Source organism: Amblyomma maculatum, chromosome 6 (genome assembly GCF_055883805.1).
Source record: "Amblyomma maculatum isolate TAMU_Amacu chromosome 6, ASM5588380v1, whole genome shotgun sequence".
Classification (NCBI taxonomy): domain Eukaryota; kingdom Metazoa; phylum Arthropoda; class Arachnida; order Ixodida; family Ixodidae; genus Amblyomma; species Amblyomma maculatum.
The window spans coordinates 65,773,521-65,790,839 of NC_139349.1; positions in this window are offsets into that span (position 1 = coordinate 65,773,521).

A 17,319-nucleotide genomic window follows, 5' to 3' on the forward strand; every position below is an offset into this window, starting at 1 on the left:
CTCTAAAATTTGGATATATTGTTCCGCGGTTAGGTTCCCATCAATTAGATGCAGCGGTCCAAGTCCGTGGCAAGTAATGGCGCCCCACACACTGATAGAGCAACGCCCACTTGCTGCAACTTGTTGAATGTAGTGCTCGTCCTATCTGTAAAATGAGCATCGATTTCACATTAAAAATGGCACTATGCGCGGAAATTCTACATACGTAATAAATTACGTTGCCAGCGAAAAGAAAGACCTGTGCATAGTAGAATATCAGTGCTCGTTAAAAGAACCTTATGTGGTCTAAATTAACTCGCAGCCTGTCATGCGGCATTCCTCATAACCCATGTGTAGGCTTCCAATATTGAGCTCCACAAAGAAGCGTAATGAAAGCACTTTGTAAATGGAGATATTGTTTGCAATGGATTCGGTTACACGGAAACTGGCTTACCTCGTGCCAAGGAGTCTCCACACTCTGCGCTGCTGGTCCCACTTGGTTACAAAGGTGGATTCATCGCTGAACACGACTTCCTGCCAGTCTTCTTGCTGCCAAGACAAGTGATTCCTCGCGAACTCCAACCGGGCTTGCTTCTCCGAATCATTCAAGCGTGGCCTTTGACACGCCACCCTGCTCTTAAGACCTGCGGCATACAGCCTGCGTTTGATGGTGGAAACCGATACTGGGAGATCAAGCTCCCTCTTGATCTCGCGAGCAGTAATAGTGGGCTCGCAGTTGACAGCAGCAACTATCGCCATGTCTTGGTCCTCAGTCGTCGCCAAAGGTCTTCCTGATCTAGGTGCGTCCTCTACGCGGCGTGTAGCCATAAACGAACGGCAAATTCTGTCTACAGCGCATTTAGAGCACCCAACCTCTCTAGCTATTGCTCGACGACTTCGCCCGGCAATAAAAAGGTCTAGAATTTTTTGCGTTTTAACAGCATCGAGTCGCGCCATGCTTGCACCGCCTTACGCTGAGCTAATGAAGCATCTGAATCCTCTTACTGCGCTTTATATCAACCAGCCATGCTTTGCAATCGCTGTTAAAGTGCATCTGTTATCACACTTATTTCTAATCTAACCACAGTGCAAGAATATTTAGGTGTTGATACAGCACTGCTAAGGCACTGGACGCAATTGACCAGATAAAGTACCAACCATGTTCCTCTGAACCAGGCCGCTGATCACAGCGTCAGCATTGATAGAGTCAATTTTAATTGCAAGAAAAAAAAAACACACACATACATGAACGGCGCCATTGCGATAGCAACCAGCTGATATCGCAAAGCGCGTTTCTGCCTTTCAGTTCGCGTGGCCTGAACTGTTTCTCCGCTATCGCCAGAAGTATCACCGTAGCACTTTATTTCTGAAGCCGTGCTCATACCAGTGCAGGAGCGAATTCGTCCAGAATAAAATACGACTGCCGCAATATTTCTAACAATGTAACGAAGAAAAGGTTGAAGTTGGACTTTACGCTGAAGTTGGACTTTACGCTGAAATAGGGTGGAGTTAGCAGCACATCACCTATCATTGAGTCATGGTACTCAATAGAAGGCGCTCGGGAAGCACAATTTTCTCGCTTTAGGTACAGAAAATACGGCAGCGAAAGTAAATACGGTGTTCGATGAGGCCGGTGGGAGAATGTAAAGATTTCATAGGACATTCTTAACCACTTATTTAACGAAGGAAATTCAACAGCTCTCTATATCACTTATGCATCAAACAAATCACTAACGTACAAACGACCGAGTAGGCGAAGGGGATAAGCAAGCGAACAAAAGTACGGACGAGTTACGTGTACGAAAACCAGAATAAAATGCAGCAGTTAATAAAAGCTTCTGCCTCACGCAAGCCCAACAGCATCAATATCTGCAAGAATCCCGACGGCACGATCCTCAAAACGCGCAAGACATTGCGCCCGCGATGCTCCCCTTCCACTTCTTTTAGAGTTGTAGACACGCAGGTGGCTGCGGGCACCCTACCATCGTAAGACAGCGAGCGACCTTGGTATATTATTTAAGAAAGTGGTGCATGCACGCTGGCAGCCAAACCTTGAACACGCGAGCGCGGCTGATTACACGGAAGCGTGCAGCGCGTAAGCGTGGAAATTGGTTTGTAGTGTTTCACTTCCGAAGCCATTTCACACTGTGAAAGACGCCGTAGTGGAGAGCTTCAGAAAATTCCACTACCTGGAGTTCTCCGACGTGAGCTGATATCACACATTACACGGACTAGTAGCATTTTGCCTCAACCGAAAGACAGCAGCCGTGTCTTTCCGGTCAGTAGCCGAGTACCATAGCAACTAGTCCACCGCGGCAGGTTACACGCATGAAGTGTCCGCCAAACTATGAAGCTAGAAAAACGGCCGTCGCGCGATTTGCGAACGGCTGAGCGCCCGCGCGCCGTTCCGCACACGCGGGAGACGAGATGCGAGGCGGCACAAGTGCGGCGACGCTCCAAGCAAGCGGGAGCCCTCTTTCGTCTTGACTGTAAGCTGCGAAAAAGCTGAACGTCGCACTTCAACTTTATCAACCGTGTGACGTGTCTGCTCGAGAGCGAGGGAGAAATCTGTCGTCACAGTGCATACTCTCGCAGCGCTTTCGCGAGCGCCGCGGTGCGGCTCGCAGCCGCTCCGCCGATCGGAGCCGTGGGCCGCGTATTTTTGACCGCGCCTGTACCTGCAGTTTTTATAGTGTATATAGAAGTTCTAGCTGATCGTTCTTGCTTTACATGTTCTCTCCACTCAGGGATGGTATATGAACAAGGTTTGCGTTCATATCAATGAGTAATTACTTCCTTATTACAAATCTACTCCACCTTAGGAGATTCCCTATATTAAACCAACGCCGTTCCCGCTTCGAGTAATTAATCGATTTGCTCTCGCCCTATACATATGATCTGAATTGACCGTGCTGGTTAGCACAGCATGGTGACGGCCCAGAAATACGGTGGTCCTGGGCGCCAACCCCGGACCAGGACGAATTCTTCATCAACTACGAAGTTTCTGAGAAAGTTGCATAGCTTTACCTCGTGGCCGTATTGCTGCGCTTGGATGGATGTCAATGTGAATTAATCCTTTACTACAAATCTACTCCATCTTGAGAGATTCCCCTGAATATTTGACTAACATATACTACGTAGCCGCTTCCCTGTCAGTGGCAAGGCATCACCGACACCGTATTCTTTATCACCAATAATCATAATAGCTGCTGGTGTAATTCGCACGACCAAGAGATGGTTGCTTGTTATTATCCGCACTCCATTCTTCAAGCAATGCGTGTGAAGCCGAGGATATTGTTCGTATGGTCCATTGGTAGGAAAAATCGATGGGCTGCTTTCGTTCTGGGTTCTTTGATTTTTCGGGGCTCGGACTCATTATTTCGAAGTTGATTTCTGTGTTTTGTTTTCAGATTGTTCATGCTTCTATAATGCCAGCATGTTAGCAAGTTACTACGCCGAAAAAAAATATCCAACTCAACCCTCCGCTGTCGGTCCATGCAAACAGGGTTTTTACGGCCCACGTAGTTATCACGCGATATTACACTCGCGCTGTTAGTGAGCATGGTGAGAAAAGGGCACACGGTCAACCTCCACTGCCTGCCAATCTCCCGCAGCGACGCCGCCGTGGTTTTCAGGCCTATTTCTCCCCGGCATGATCCACAGTCTGAGACGAGCGCGCCTCCCGTAATTCTTTATTTTTCCGCGGGTGATCGCACACGCGCGTGGCTCAGACATCCTGCCGAGGAAACGGCTGCCGTCGCTTGAGCCATCCGGTCATCGCAAACACCGCCGCAGGCCGTGAGCGCGAAGCCACGCCAGGTGAACAGAACATTCCTCTCACCTTTCCGCGTGTGCTTCCCCTTTCGATGGTTTTCTTTCAACCGCGTACGCGAGTTCGCTCGCTCCGGCGGTTGCATTTGAGTACAGTGGCTAGAATACTGAAGTGTGATTACCGCCAAGCGGCGCCTATGGGGAGCCTTGCAGCCGTTTGGTGATGCCTCCGCTAGATAGCGCGCCCACACGCTTACACGTCAGGTCAGCACATGAAATGTGTGCTTGAACCCTTGACTGCGCGCGTGATGTAGGCTCCTTGCGTTGTTTTTTGGTGCAAATTCTGCTAGACGTTGTATGATGAGTCAGCGACAAAGTCATTGTTTTCTACCTCGTTACAAAAGCGGGTACAGATAGTACTAGGAAGAATTGTTTTGTGTGCCGAAATTATTGAAAAGCGCAACGCTGCCGTTTGCGAGCTTCTTAAAAAAAAAAAATAATCACATCAGCTTTGGCACGTTATTTACGACGCAACTGCGAATGTTAATTGATAGAACGATCGAGAGCGGTCGCTCTGAATGTGCGTTCCGGACCATTTTTCTGATCGTGCCAATTGCAATACATGTATCAAAACCTGTTTCAAGAAAAATAATCATAAGGTGACGCTGAGCCCATATCACGCCAGCACGGACATAAGAGCGACGACGTATAACGATCAAGGGGCTGCGGCCACTGCCTTATGTGAGGAGTCTGATATCACGCGACGGCCAGTTCTGAGCATAGACTTGCTTTTAATCACAAGCATGCACGCACGGAATTTTCTGTCACGTCATAAAGCTTCATGAGATCAGTGGAGTGTCATCGAACGTAGCGTACAGTGTGCGCCTAATCGCGGATCTGGATCTCCTGGGAGCCGGTTGAGGAACGTGTGGTTCGCTGTGTAGTAAGGTCGAGTTAAATTATTGAAGAACCCTGGAGACGGCCTTGCATTCTGAAGTAGTTAATATAATATATATGCACCTGTGTTCAGGGGCAGATGTTTTGAAATGTTCGCAGGATATCATCGAACGTGCACGCGAAATGAGCGCAGCAATAGAATATCATTTAAGCATAGCCTGCAAGCATATCGATTCTCGAGGTTTTCCTGATTAATTTAATAATGCCGCTGAAGAACTAAAACAAAATAAAAAAAGCAAATGGCAGTAATTTAGAACTTTTTTCAATGCTTTAGTGCATGCATGCTAATCAATGGAATGAATTCATCTTCTGCAGCAGAGGTGTCTTTTTCTTTGCTCACAGAAGCAAAACAGCCAAATTAAAAGGCCCAAGCAAAATCGGCAGCGTAGCAACACAATAAGTCCGAAAACAAAATTACAACTATCCCTAAGTTGTAATTCCTAAGCTGCTCATCTATCTACTCGGAAAAGAAAACTCACGGTGAAAAAAAAAAAAAAAATCAGCGGTGGTTTACCTTGGCTAAGCATGGATATACATGCAGTGTTTACAGCCCGTGTTTAGAAAAGTACTGCTTCCTATAGCTTTGTTCTACCACGCCTTGCTACGTTTAGCTAAGTACCGGTTCCTTGGGTTTTCAATAGGATTAAGGAGGCCTAATTAACGTCTTTAGTACCACTGTGTCACAGAAGGTGCAGCCAACAACCTTCAATGCGCCCCTTGAAGGACTGGCAGCTTAGCACGTGAAAAAAAAAAAAAAAGAAAAAAAAAGAAAACTTGGTACCTAGATTGCGCAGTGGTCTAGCGCTAGCGCTTTACCTTTACTTTTTTTACCTCTGCCCGTATCCGCAATTTACTGGAGGCAAGTGTTTCTTGGAGTGATTGCTCGAAGGTTTCAAAGCCACCCAGGTGAAATCCCGCTTAGAATGCGGGTTGTAATGCTTCCACTCAAAACAAGACCACTGTAAAGAATTATAAATTTACACCGGCATCACTTAGATATTTGGCTAATAAATAAGAATGCTGTGTAAAAGCAGAAGTCGTAGTAAGAGCAGAAAGCATGCATCGGATCTTGCAGGAGTTCTCAAACGCGGCCGATTAACCGCGCGGCGAGGAGACGACACGCTATGACACGCAGTGAGCGGACATGTAAGCGGGCGTCAGCGCCCCCTGGATCTCTCTCTCCAGAGCATCGCGGAAGGGCATGAGAGCCGGCAGCGTGGTCCGCACACTTCCCTATTCTAGCCACTGTAATTTGAGTGCGGTATTTTACCGTGTACTCGGGCAGAATAAAGCCAGCTTGGAGTACGCAACTCGTGTTTGTCCCCTCAGATCCGAGCCTGCCGCAGTGGTGACCTCGCATCGTGGGTTGGGGGTCAAAGCTCTGACTGCTAGGGCTGGAATGCGGAGGCTAGAAGGCGACTTCCGCGTCTAGTTCGTTTGGAGCATTCCTGCACGAGTAACCCCTAAAGTATCAGCACCGACTAGTGGGCCCACATGATGTGAATGTGCGCGCGTGTGTGTCCGCAAGTTACGTCTTGGAGCATTATCCTAATGTTTTGAGGTTGCGGCGCGCATCTTTCTCTCCCTCTTCTTTTTCTTCTCTACTTTCTCTCTTCTGTCCGCACGAGACAGCGGAGGTGGCTCAGCTACAGAGCCAGTAGCAGGCCCGTGCATTTTCTTTTCCTTCTTCCTACAACCACAACAACGGCCGAAAGAAAATATTTTGCCCGGAAAAAGGTGAACTCGACAAGACAAACGAAGTGCGCATTCGTTTTCTGTCATGTCATTTGTGCGATGACAAGGATGTCATTTTCAGCAGTAGCCTATTAGGGCGAGTTTCTCAATTGCGTTTCTTTCGCCGCACCTACTTTTTGGGCGGATCCTTTCATCGAATACGCTCCCCAATAGAGATCACGTTTTGTGGGATTGCAGAGAGTCGATTACTTCATTAGAATTTCTCTCATTTTCCGCAGGCAGACACAAAGCACTCGACGCGGAGACGATGACGATGGACACTCGTGCCTCTTTCTTTCTCGAGAGAAGGCGAAACGTCGAAAAAGTGACAGACCGCTCTTTGAAAGAGCCAAAAGGCAAGTGGACCGAGTGGATCCTTGCTGACAGCCGGCACGCGGAGAGCGATATGAATCCTCGAAAATGCATTACGCTTGTCACTCTGCACCGTCTTCCCATCTGAGACAAACATTCGATTTACTCTTTGTGGGATTTTTCAACCTTCACGAATTGCTTTTCTTCCCTTAACACGCCCTCTCCCACTGTTTCTACCTTTTTTGTCTTTGCGCTGTACACAGAAATGCGCACACACATGCGCGCATCTCAAGCCGGCTTACAACAGCCGGCTTTCAGTTTTGGCTTCTTGTAAGGTCCGGCATCGGCTTTTCGGCGAGTCGAGCTTGCGGCTTGTCAACATTGGAACGCTCGTGCGAAATATTTTGCTTTCTGTCGTTGAAAGACTTGGTACACATTTCATTTCAAATTTTCTTTTTCGATCACAAAGTAATAATGCAGCAACTGCGGGCCCTAAATAACGCCTGCGATGCTTCTTCTCATCGCTCGCGTTGTTTGTAGGCTTTCTTTTCTTTCCCTTCATAGCAAGACGTAAATATACTTATTAAACGGCTACTTTTCTTATTTAGATCTAACGTATTATGGTCGTTTACTGCTTGAGAATAAGCATGCTTTGGCATCATTCGGCGTCCGTTACAGACATCCTTCTCCGTTTTGCTGGACGAGGGCCTTCAGGATCGATCGATCCTCCTGCGACGTCGCCAGCCGAAAAGGGACATTTGTCTTCGGATGTCGCCGGCGGAAGGCGGACGTCTTGACGACGTTGTTTGAATGCGCAGCGCAGCGAGCGCTTCACTGCAAGGCCTAAGATCGTCTCGCATCGCTGCCTTCTTCGCTGCGCGTCTGTTCCACTTATTCGGCTCCCCCATACCCTTCCTTCCTTCTTGTCCTGCTTTTTGCTTGTTCCGAAGCTGACACTTCCTGCTCTTCACAGTTGTGCGGCGATCTGGCCACAAGCGTTGATTCTCTGCCTCAATTGAGATTCATGCGCTTGTTTTGGCACTGACGTCCAGCTCGGGAATATCCTCGTGGAAGAAGGAAAAGTCAGCCGGGGTGGCGCGCCACACTTCTTTCTTTTCCTTTCGCTGTGCATTATGCCGATGCCATTTCAACTTCGCTTTTATGCCATAATCAAGGACCACTATCTGGTCTCGCCGCACTCGTCGGCTATTCTGCCGCTGTCGCATAAACAGTTCTTTTATTCTGGCCTTCGGTAAGAAAGTAGGTACTTGTTAGACCTCTGTCTTAGCTCGGTTAGGTTCCTAAAAGGCGACTCGGTATTTTCGCGCGTATAGTTTCTCGTTTTCGGCAAGCGATAGAAATCGGTAAGTGGCATCATGTGGCATCATGATGCACATACAAGTTATAAGGCGAACAGGCAGACAACGCAGGAAATTCATCGGAGACTTGATATTACGTATGTTCTGTAAATGCAAAATAATTAATGTCACATTATGAGTTTTCTTTATTCTTTTTCTTTTATTCTGAAGTTTTGTGCAGTTATTACTATTGCCTACAGCACTTTAGTTCTACTCCACAACCATTTTTGGAAATTGTGCTGTGCATGTTCAAAATCTTGTGCTAAATGAGACTGGATATTGAAGAGCGTGCGTACAACTGCACAATTCCAGATAATGTATCCGTGCTGGACATCCTCGTTATGCCTTGTTTTCATCTTTTTGTGCAAGCAGTCGTAACTCGCTGCTTTTGAAGTAGGGATTTCAAAAAAGAAAGGAGTATATTACATACCCTACATTACGAAAATCTTCATAGTATCTTGCACCACGTCACTCAACGCAATCTAGCAAAGGAACTCGGGCGATATACATATAGTGTCCCAGCTTGATGACACAAGATAAAAAAAAAAAGCAACCTAAAGCGCACTTTCCAACTGAAATCAAGTGAGTGCTTTTAGGAGCCACGTAAAATACCCACTATTACTTTTTCTTGCATCTACTTGAATACTTAGTCGATGTCAATTAATTGATTTTTTAAATATAAATTTGAATGCACAGTGGTCAAAAGTTGTAGATCGGCATGCAAGCCGTCCTATAGAGGTAGTTCTGTTGCGGTATCCCTAGCGTAGGCGTTTTTATTCGGCAAAAATGAGATTCCGCAGAGTTTAAACAAAAATACCACGTGACAGCGGGCCTCGAACGGCAGAAACGCGCCGCGATTTCAGCACTTTTATCTGCGATTTGGTAAAAATCGTCACCTCCACGATTTCTCTTTTACTAATGACAAGGTTTCGATTTGTGTTCGGTTTTGAGATAATCGACAGCGACTGACGACGATGCGTCGAAAAGCACATCGTCAGGCACCATTGACACTTGCCACTTCACAGCATTTGCTAGAACTGGAATGCTAAGGAACACAAGCAGAGAAGCTGGCACAAAAATGCATATACACTGTGCACTGCAGTTTAAAGCAATAACGTGTGCTAACACGGCAACTTTTATTCCTGATTTAACAGCCTCATACTTCGTGTATCAGATGATCGAACAGCCTCACTCTTTTATATTTTATTGTTATTTATTTATTTACAATGCCCTTAAATGCCCTATGGGGGGGGGGGGGGGGCATTACTGTACGCCCAGTGAGAAGACAGGATGCAAAAAGAGCGGGACTATACAGAAGAAACAACAGCAAAAACTGTATCGTAATTGTTAGTACACACAACGTCACTCGGATGCTCGTTCGAAAGTTTAATAGACAAAATCGAACGTGAGAATTTGAAGAATTTAGTCCTGCAATGCGGCAGGTATGCTTTTAATGTATCATTGGTGCGATGAGAGATGCGCGATGCAGGGCGAATATGTTGAAGTCGAAAAGTGGAAGTGCTGTGGTAGAATTTTAAGAAATATAAAAGTAAAGAAACGCGTTCGCGCTGCTAAAGTGTTTGTATATTCAAGGAGGTGCGGAGCTGTTCAATACTATCGTGTGTGTAATTGCTTGTAATAAAACGAATCGCTCGATTCTGCAATGATTGCAGTAAACATGGTGCAGACTCCAAATAATAGCGGCATATTCAAGCTGAGGTCTGACTTGATAATTGCACACCAGACGCCTTAAGTCAGGTGTAGTCATGTAGAGTGTTTTTCGCTCTTGTGGTGGTGTACTGAACGGGCTGATTCCAAGTTAGGTTAGGCTGCCTTTGCTGATACATTATAATGAGTGACACAGGTGACGTTACAAGCTACCAGAATATCGTGACAGTTCGTGAAGTGTGAAAGCAATGAGGATATGAAAATTAGAGATGCCTTAACTTGTTGACTGTGTTTCTGCTCCGTTATACCCAGTGAGAGAGCTCACCCTGTCATCTCGGTTACTATACACGGAAAATTCGTTATAATCCTCTCCCTATCTCTTTACCGTGAGTCGCCAGAATGGCTACTTCTTTCCGCTGCGGCCTCTGTAAGGGAAATATGCAGCACTCAGCTCTGCCGTGTTTCAAAGCAACCGCTTGTCTCCTACAAGTGTCAAGCTGAAACTTGTTTCCAGCAGGCTGCCATTTCTTGCAGCGCACGAGCTGCTGCCTGTGTCGGCAGCTGCACCCCGTTAAAATTCCCTCTTCATTTGGCGGAAGCCTGGCTTGAGAAGTCCTCACAACCAGCCTCGCTCAGACAACTCTGACGTCGCAAGTTACCAATTCTAATGGCAGAGCCGAACAAGAAGCTCCCAGCCCCTCCTCCGGCTGTCACTTGCTCTGGTGTCTTCTCTGAAGGGACCCCGCTATCTTCAGTGGCAGAACTGACCAAGATGGCGGCGACCGGTTGTCGGCCTACGAACGGGTCAACAGGAACTGGGTTAACACTCTTAAACTATATTTAAAATACATCAACGATCGTCAGCATAGCAATCTTCATTCGTATATCCCCACCTGCTGTATGTTCAAGGCCACCCTTGCTGAAGTCTTCGGCCGCCCAACCATTCGCAAACGTCGAGCATATCAGAGTCTTCGGTCGAGAGCAGAGCTGGCAGGCGAAATCTTCGAAATTATATTAAGGATGCCGTAGACATGTACCCCTAACATGACTGAAGAAGATCAATGCAGTACGTCATCATGGGGAGATGACGGCGCCTTCAACGTGTTACTCGCAAAGGTTCCCACTACCATCTTATCGAAGCTTTGACGAGCTTCGCACGCACCATATTTTAGCTCGCAGCCCGCTTCTCACTTCTTTCGGCGGTTTTGTCGTTGAGAATGAGCGCTCTATCTTCCCTGCATGAATCAAAATATTTGTGCGCAAGGAGGTCATTTACTGCCTTTGCGACACTGTGCAACGGATACACCGAGCTTCCTTAGTCTGGATTTCAGTCACTCAGTCCAATGACAAGTACCGGAAGCCCTACCTCGCCCACCAAACCCCGTCGCTGCTTAATTGGCTTCTGCTGAGGCCGCCATGGCATCAACTGCATTTACCGGTGCGCCGCTTCTTTACGGCGCGGCGCCCCGAGTTCTCGCGGCGCTTCGCAGCTATATCGAATCCATGTCTTACACAGCTCCCTGGCCAGCATATGCATATGCTTCGCCCTTTGGGCCTTTTCCAGGCCCTTATATTTGTACTTTTGTTCGTTCTCTACCGTAGCCCAGGCTCACTGGCGTACTTCGGAGAACCGTTCAATTCGCTTTCTCTGCGGCACCCCGAGACACGCTGCATGCCACAGTCGACGTCGCATGTCAATGGCCTTACTGCGGTCCTCTGTGACAAATCATTTAGCCTTCCATTTTCAAAGTTTCGTCACGTGTGCTACCAGAGCCTTGCGATCGCCTGGCCTTCCTGTCTAGTTCCTTACCTTCACCTCATCGATGCTCCACTTTGTCCATGCGACAACGACCCCTCAGTCGCGAGAAGGAAAACTACCCGCCGCAGTTCACTTGGCAGGAACTGTTTACACCAACGAAATTCAAAGTACTCATCGTTCTCCCACCGCCAGTATACCTGCCAACGCTAAATGTTTTTCACGCTAGTGCTAGTCGACACCGGTTTCGCCGTATCTGAACCAGAACAAAAACCCCCTCGCAAGGTGGTTACGTCTTTTTCCAATCTAGCTGCATGCCCTCTACGCTCAAATCAACAGCCGAAAGTTATCCGCACCCCAGAGTCGTTATTGCCGGTAACACTGAATTAGTCAACCTCCCAACTTGTGACGTCATTATTGGCTGGTATTTTATTTCGCAGCTTGCTGCTGTGACTGCGCGAATCTTCAAGTCGAATCCTCTGAGCCATCAGTTGCACCTTCCGATTCCGCGCTCTAATAACCGCGCCCTGGTTCTTCCCCCTGAGTCCTCATTGCTCAGGACACAAGCATTGCACCAGTTAGCACTGTTCTCGTTCCGCTTTCTGCTGTTCCCGCCACCAACACCACAGTTCTGGTTTTGGCCTCCGACAGTGCTTCTCTCTGCCACCACACACCGCTACTTTTGGTTTTCATTGACTTGCGCGATGGTGCCAGCAAACTTATAGTGGCCGATCCGCTTACGCCTAGCTTCCTCCCACAAAGCTTCTTCGGGACGAGTGCAATGGGCGCATGAGTCCATTAACTTTTGTTTAGCCTTGGTTCAGTCACTTCATCACCTGCTTGCCATGTTCAGGCTTTTACCACGATAATCGTGTATCTTCTGATCCGGTTTAACGAGACCTTTTTAGCCGTTATGTTGAGAGCGGTCTCGAGTCACGCTTCCGCTAGCATATGCTTCATATAGTGCACCAATTGAGCTCCTCGCCCGAAACCATACAGAACGATCGGAAAGTAGCTCGTTTAAATGCACTGTTATTCGCCTTCGTAAATGTTTTCTGATTTGTCGTGACCTGTATGTCACTGCTCAGTCGCAAGCTAAAGGAAGCGCTTTATAATTTGTCACATATAATTCGTTCGATTGGCCGTAAGGTCACGCTGCTTAACCGGAAACGTTATGATCCGTTGAGCTGTGCCGTTGACAGAATTAATGCACGCTTCTCGCTCGCCCCGATAAGATGAACACGCCAGGTTTTCTGCGACGTAAGGAGCTGTGTTCATATTTCGAATCATCAACTATCGTAATCGTCGGTGTTATTTTTTTTTTGTATTATATAGAAATGAACAATTTCCGGAAACGTTGAATACTCATAAAAAAAAAAGAAAAACATTTTTTTTTAGTAATACTAGAAAGACTGGGATTATACGAGAAGGCGCTCACAATTTGCATCTGCAGATACGCCGGAAGTTACACACGCGAAATAATTTTTAATGTATTGCTGTTAGTATATGTGCTCACTTTCCCGGTGCTTTGGCTTCGCAAAACGCTGTTAACAGCGGGCGTGTGTTAGTGATGGCGCCGATACTTTTGCTTTGCCCTTAGATGGGCTAAGAAGGCGCAGGCTGAGCAGCGCTGTAGGAAGTCATCTATTCAGTCTCTGCACACTGATGTTTCAAGGGTTCAATCTTATAGTCACTCCGCAGGAAAAAAATTGTGAAGTCGCTCGTTCCAGGAGTATAATGTCGGAAGTCGACTGCATTAAAAAGAGGAAGCTGGCGGGCAAATCGTTCAGCACCATTTTAGAAGGCTTCGTTAAACATATTGCAGCAGAACACGAGAAGGCGCCTCATAAAACGCTGACAGAAACAATATACGTCTTTGAGACAGCTTTCTGGCGTGCGCCATTTACATGACGCCTTCGAGCTTCGGAGGCTCGCACTCGATTTCCCGATTGCATAGCTGATCGACTATTAGAGGTTAGACGTCTCATGATCAGGAGCCCGAAAATTGGGAAAGAATAGAAAGAACTGTCACTTGATATGTGCAGATGTTCACATACAGGAAAGTGCTGTGTTCTAATCAAGCTTTTCCATTCTCTCTTTGTATTTCGTTATCTCTCTTCACACTGCGCGCTATAATTCTTTTTTTTTTTTTTTTTCAGAAATCGGGGATATAGGCTGTTGTAATTTTGTCGGACGCAAAGAAAAGAGTACGTCTTTGCTGCTATAGGAACCAGAGTTTTAGACATAAATATCCTTTAGCAAGTATAAAAGACGATTTCAAAATTATCGTTGCGTATATGCGCATCTTCATGTGGAAAATAATTGCGCGACGTATGTCGTTAGGGTCTGTTTTATGAAATGACAGTTATATGCGAAATAATGGCGGAGCTCTGAAATGTCTTGAAGTTGAAGTAATATATTAAAGTTGAAGAACTTTCCACCCTATATTTAGTTTTTCCTACACAGCCTTCCATCACAATGCCAATCTCGTTTGCAATGCATGCGCTCTGAATAATACTGCAGCCCGAAAAATAACTTTAACTTTTTAAAGCCTAAATCAAATAGGGCACATTTTTCTTTACCTGAAAGCATATACAAATCCGCACACCATGTATATATTTCAGTCCTAAAGTGTTCATCTAATAGTTCGACACAGGTTTTCAGTTGCTTGTAAAATTCTACAAAAAATATATTCTGAAATAATATCGCTCCAGGTCATCTCTAGAGCCCATTTCAGAAACTCGTTAGATTTATTCGCGAAAGAGCGCGTTTTTCTTTTTTCTGCTTTCTTTTATCATCGCAACAGCGAAGCCCAACGGACTGTGATAGCAGGAATTACGGCCAAACTTATTTGCTTTAATGATGAGAAAGGTCGCCTCAAAGCACTGGAAGGTCCTATTCACGCCGTAGGCAGCGGTATAGTGTTTCTGAAACTACTGTTTATTTTATGTTAAAACAGCACTAGAAACACGGACAGATAGAAAGACAAACACACATTGCGCTGAACTGACAACTGAGGTTTTATTCATGAAGCATTTCTTTATATACACAGAGAGTGACACAGAGAGGGATAGATAGTGGACAACCAGATCTGTCGCGAGATATAAAATGTCACTCTCTATATACATAGAGTTGCACACTGCCTGAAAAAGGTGGCTGGTAGGTTTGAGGTGCCAGTTGTGTTTTCTGCCCCCAAAAATCTGGGTGGGTTATGTGCATTAATAGGGAGGAAAAAGAAAAGCCAATGCGATAAGAAGCATGTTGAGTTTTATTGGATGTCGGGTGGGAGTGATTTATGAGGTTCCTTTGACGTGCGGTAAAGTATATATTGGGCAAACAGGAAGATGTGTTAATGATAGAATGAGGGAACACTAGAAGTCCATAGAAAATGGCAAAGGGTCGAATTTAGCCTTGCACTGCCAAAAGTGCAAGTGTGAGCCGTTCTTTAGCAGGCTAATCATTTTAGGCAAGAGTCGGGATAAGATGGCACGCTAAATTTTAGAGGCGTATTGGATACAGAAGAAAGAAGAGAGATGCATTAGTGAAGCTTCGTTGAGTTTGCGTAGAAAAGAATTTAATTTTATTGAGCAAAGGCGATCGCCGCAGGTTGCAACCGTGTGGCACCTCGGCTCTTCAATGTTTTTTGAACTGTGTGCGGAAATATTGTTCTTTTGTGTACGAGACAAAGGACAATGACCCAGTGAGTACCTCCGGTGAGTGCGGAGTGATTTTCGTAGATCTGAAGTCATCGTTTTTCCGCCTGCAACAACGTTTTCTGCGACAGACTGCTAACCCTAACAACACCCAGACGCAGCTCAGCTGCTGCCCTGGCCGGGCTGTCAGGACGCACCATGCCGAAGCCGGCGTCGGTTCGCTCACACCCGAGTGGCGCAAGTGCGGGAGCTGTGGGTTCATCAAAAAGTGTAGGCACCAAAAAGCTGAAAGCAGCCTCCAAGAAAAGGCGTTCCGACGCCCAACGCGCGATGAAGAGGACGGAACGCATCAGCTGCCGAACGCGGACGCTGAGAGTGGTCTTTCTGTGGGACTCACTAAGACTAAGGAGCAACACGCAAGCGACCAAATGGACACTGAAGACGAAAGTGAGAACGTCGGCGACTACGGCGACTGGACTTTAATCAAGAAACGGAAACCTCAAAGGAAAGTGAAGCCTGAACAGCTTCGTCTTGAACGGGTAAGTCCACCTCTCTTTCCACTCTCGATCAGGCCACTCAACCGAGTACATGTGCATGATATACCTAAACAAGCCATTACAGAGGCGTTAGAAATGACCGCAAAAAGTTGCGAATTGGCAGATTTGGCTGCTTTCCGCTACGATGTGGTAGCAAATCGCGTCAAGGTCACTGTTAGAGATGAGGAACACACAAATAGGCTCGCCGCATTAACGCGACTGGCCGGGAAAGTGAACGGACGCGTCTGCACGTACGAGGTCACGATTGAACGAACGCCAACACGAGGCGAGGAAAAAAGTCGGGGCGTTATCAAGGTGCGTCCTGGTCAAACCATTGAGTACATCAAGGACCACCTAAGATGTGAAACTGCAACTATTCTTGACGCGCGTCTCCTAGGAAAGACAAACATGCTGCTGTTACAATTCGATACAGAGCAGCTACCCAAAAGGCTCGTTTTTGATTACGAAATCACAAGGGTCTACGAGCACAGACCGAAAATTATTGCCTGCTATAACTGCCACGGACTGGGACATATTGCTAGGTATTGTCCAGCAGAAGAGGTTTGTAAGGAGTGCGGACGGCTGCACTCTAAAGACACAGAATGCAATCAAGAGTTATTCTGCGTCGCCTGCCAGAAACCGGGCCACATTTCAATCAATTCGGCTTGTCCTAGTCGTGTACCAAAAGAGCCTAAAGAAAATAAGCAGAACCCTGATGCAGTTAAGGGAGAAGTTACATGGGCAGACAAGGCACGACAGAACTCGTCGACAGAAACTGCGCTGCCCCCTGTTTACCAACAACAACTGGAAGAGTTGCGAAAAGAAAATCAGCAACATAGAGAAATGCTGGAGAAAGTCCTTGCAAGGCTACCACCGGAACAAGACGTTCATGCATCTCAGACGCAGCGGCAACATGCTTCAGCCTCGCCCACTGGGCAGATGCAACGCGTGCGTTCGAAAAGCCGGCCCGGACGGTTGTCCAGTCGTAAAACAACTGCAAACTCCATAAAGCACCAACATACCGAAACAACACTGACTCAAACGCCAAAGACTCATCAGACGAAAAAGGCACTTACCGCACAAGATTCGGCGTATGCGCAAATGCTGAGCATCATGAGGCAAGAGCGACACAACGAGACACAGCGCCTAGAAAAAAGCCTGCGGGATGAGTTTCAAACGATAACAAACGCGATACAGACTCAGATTGAAGCAATTTTTATAGAGTTGCACAAAAGCATCCAACACCAGAACGATGAGCCAAAAAGACGTAAGCCCGCAGAGGCGCAATAAGAATCAGATCAATATGTCTACAATGGAACTGCAGAAGTTTCACGCAGACTGGACCTACCCTAAGGGAACAAGTCAGAAAATTGAAGCCTCTGGTCATCCTTTTGCAAGAAACAAGGGGACCTTGCACTATTCGGGGTTACCGTACATTTCAGCAGCCTACCATACTTCACCAGAACAGAGGAAACCAACATGCCCAGGGTCAAGCTAGCTGCTCTCCTTGTCAGAAACGAATGCATAGCAACCGAATTACAAATTCCTGATCTAAGTAATGAGTTCAGAGAAGTAATCGCTGTTAAAATGTGTCC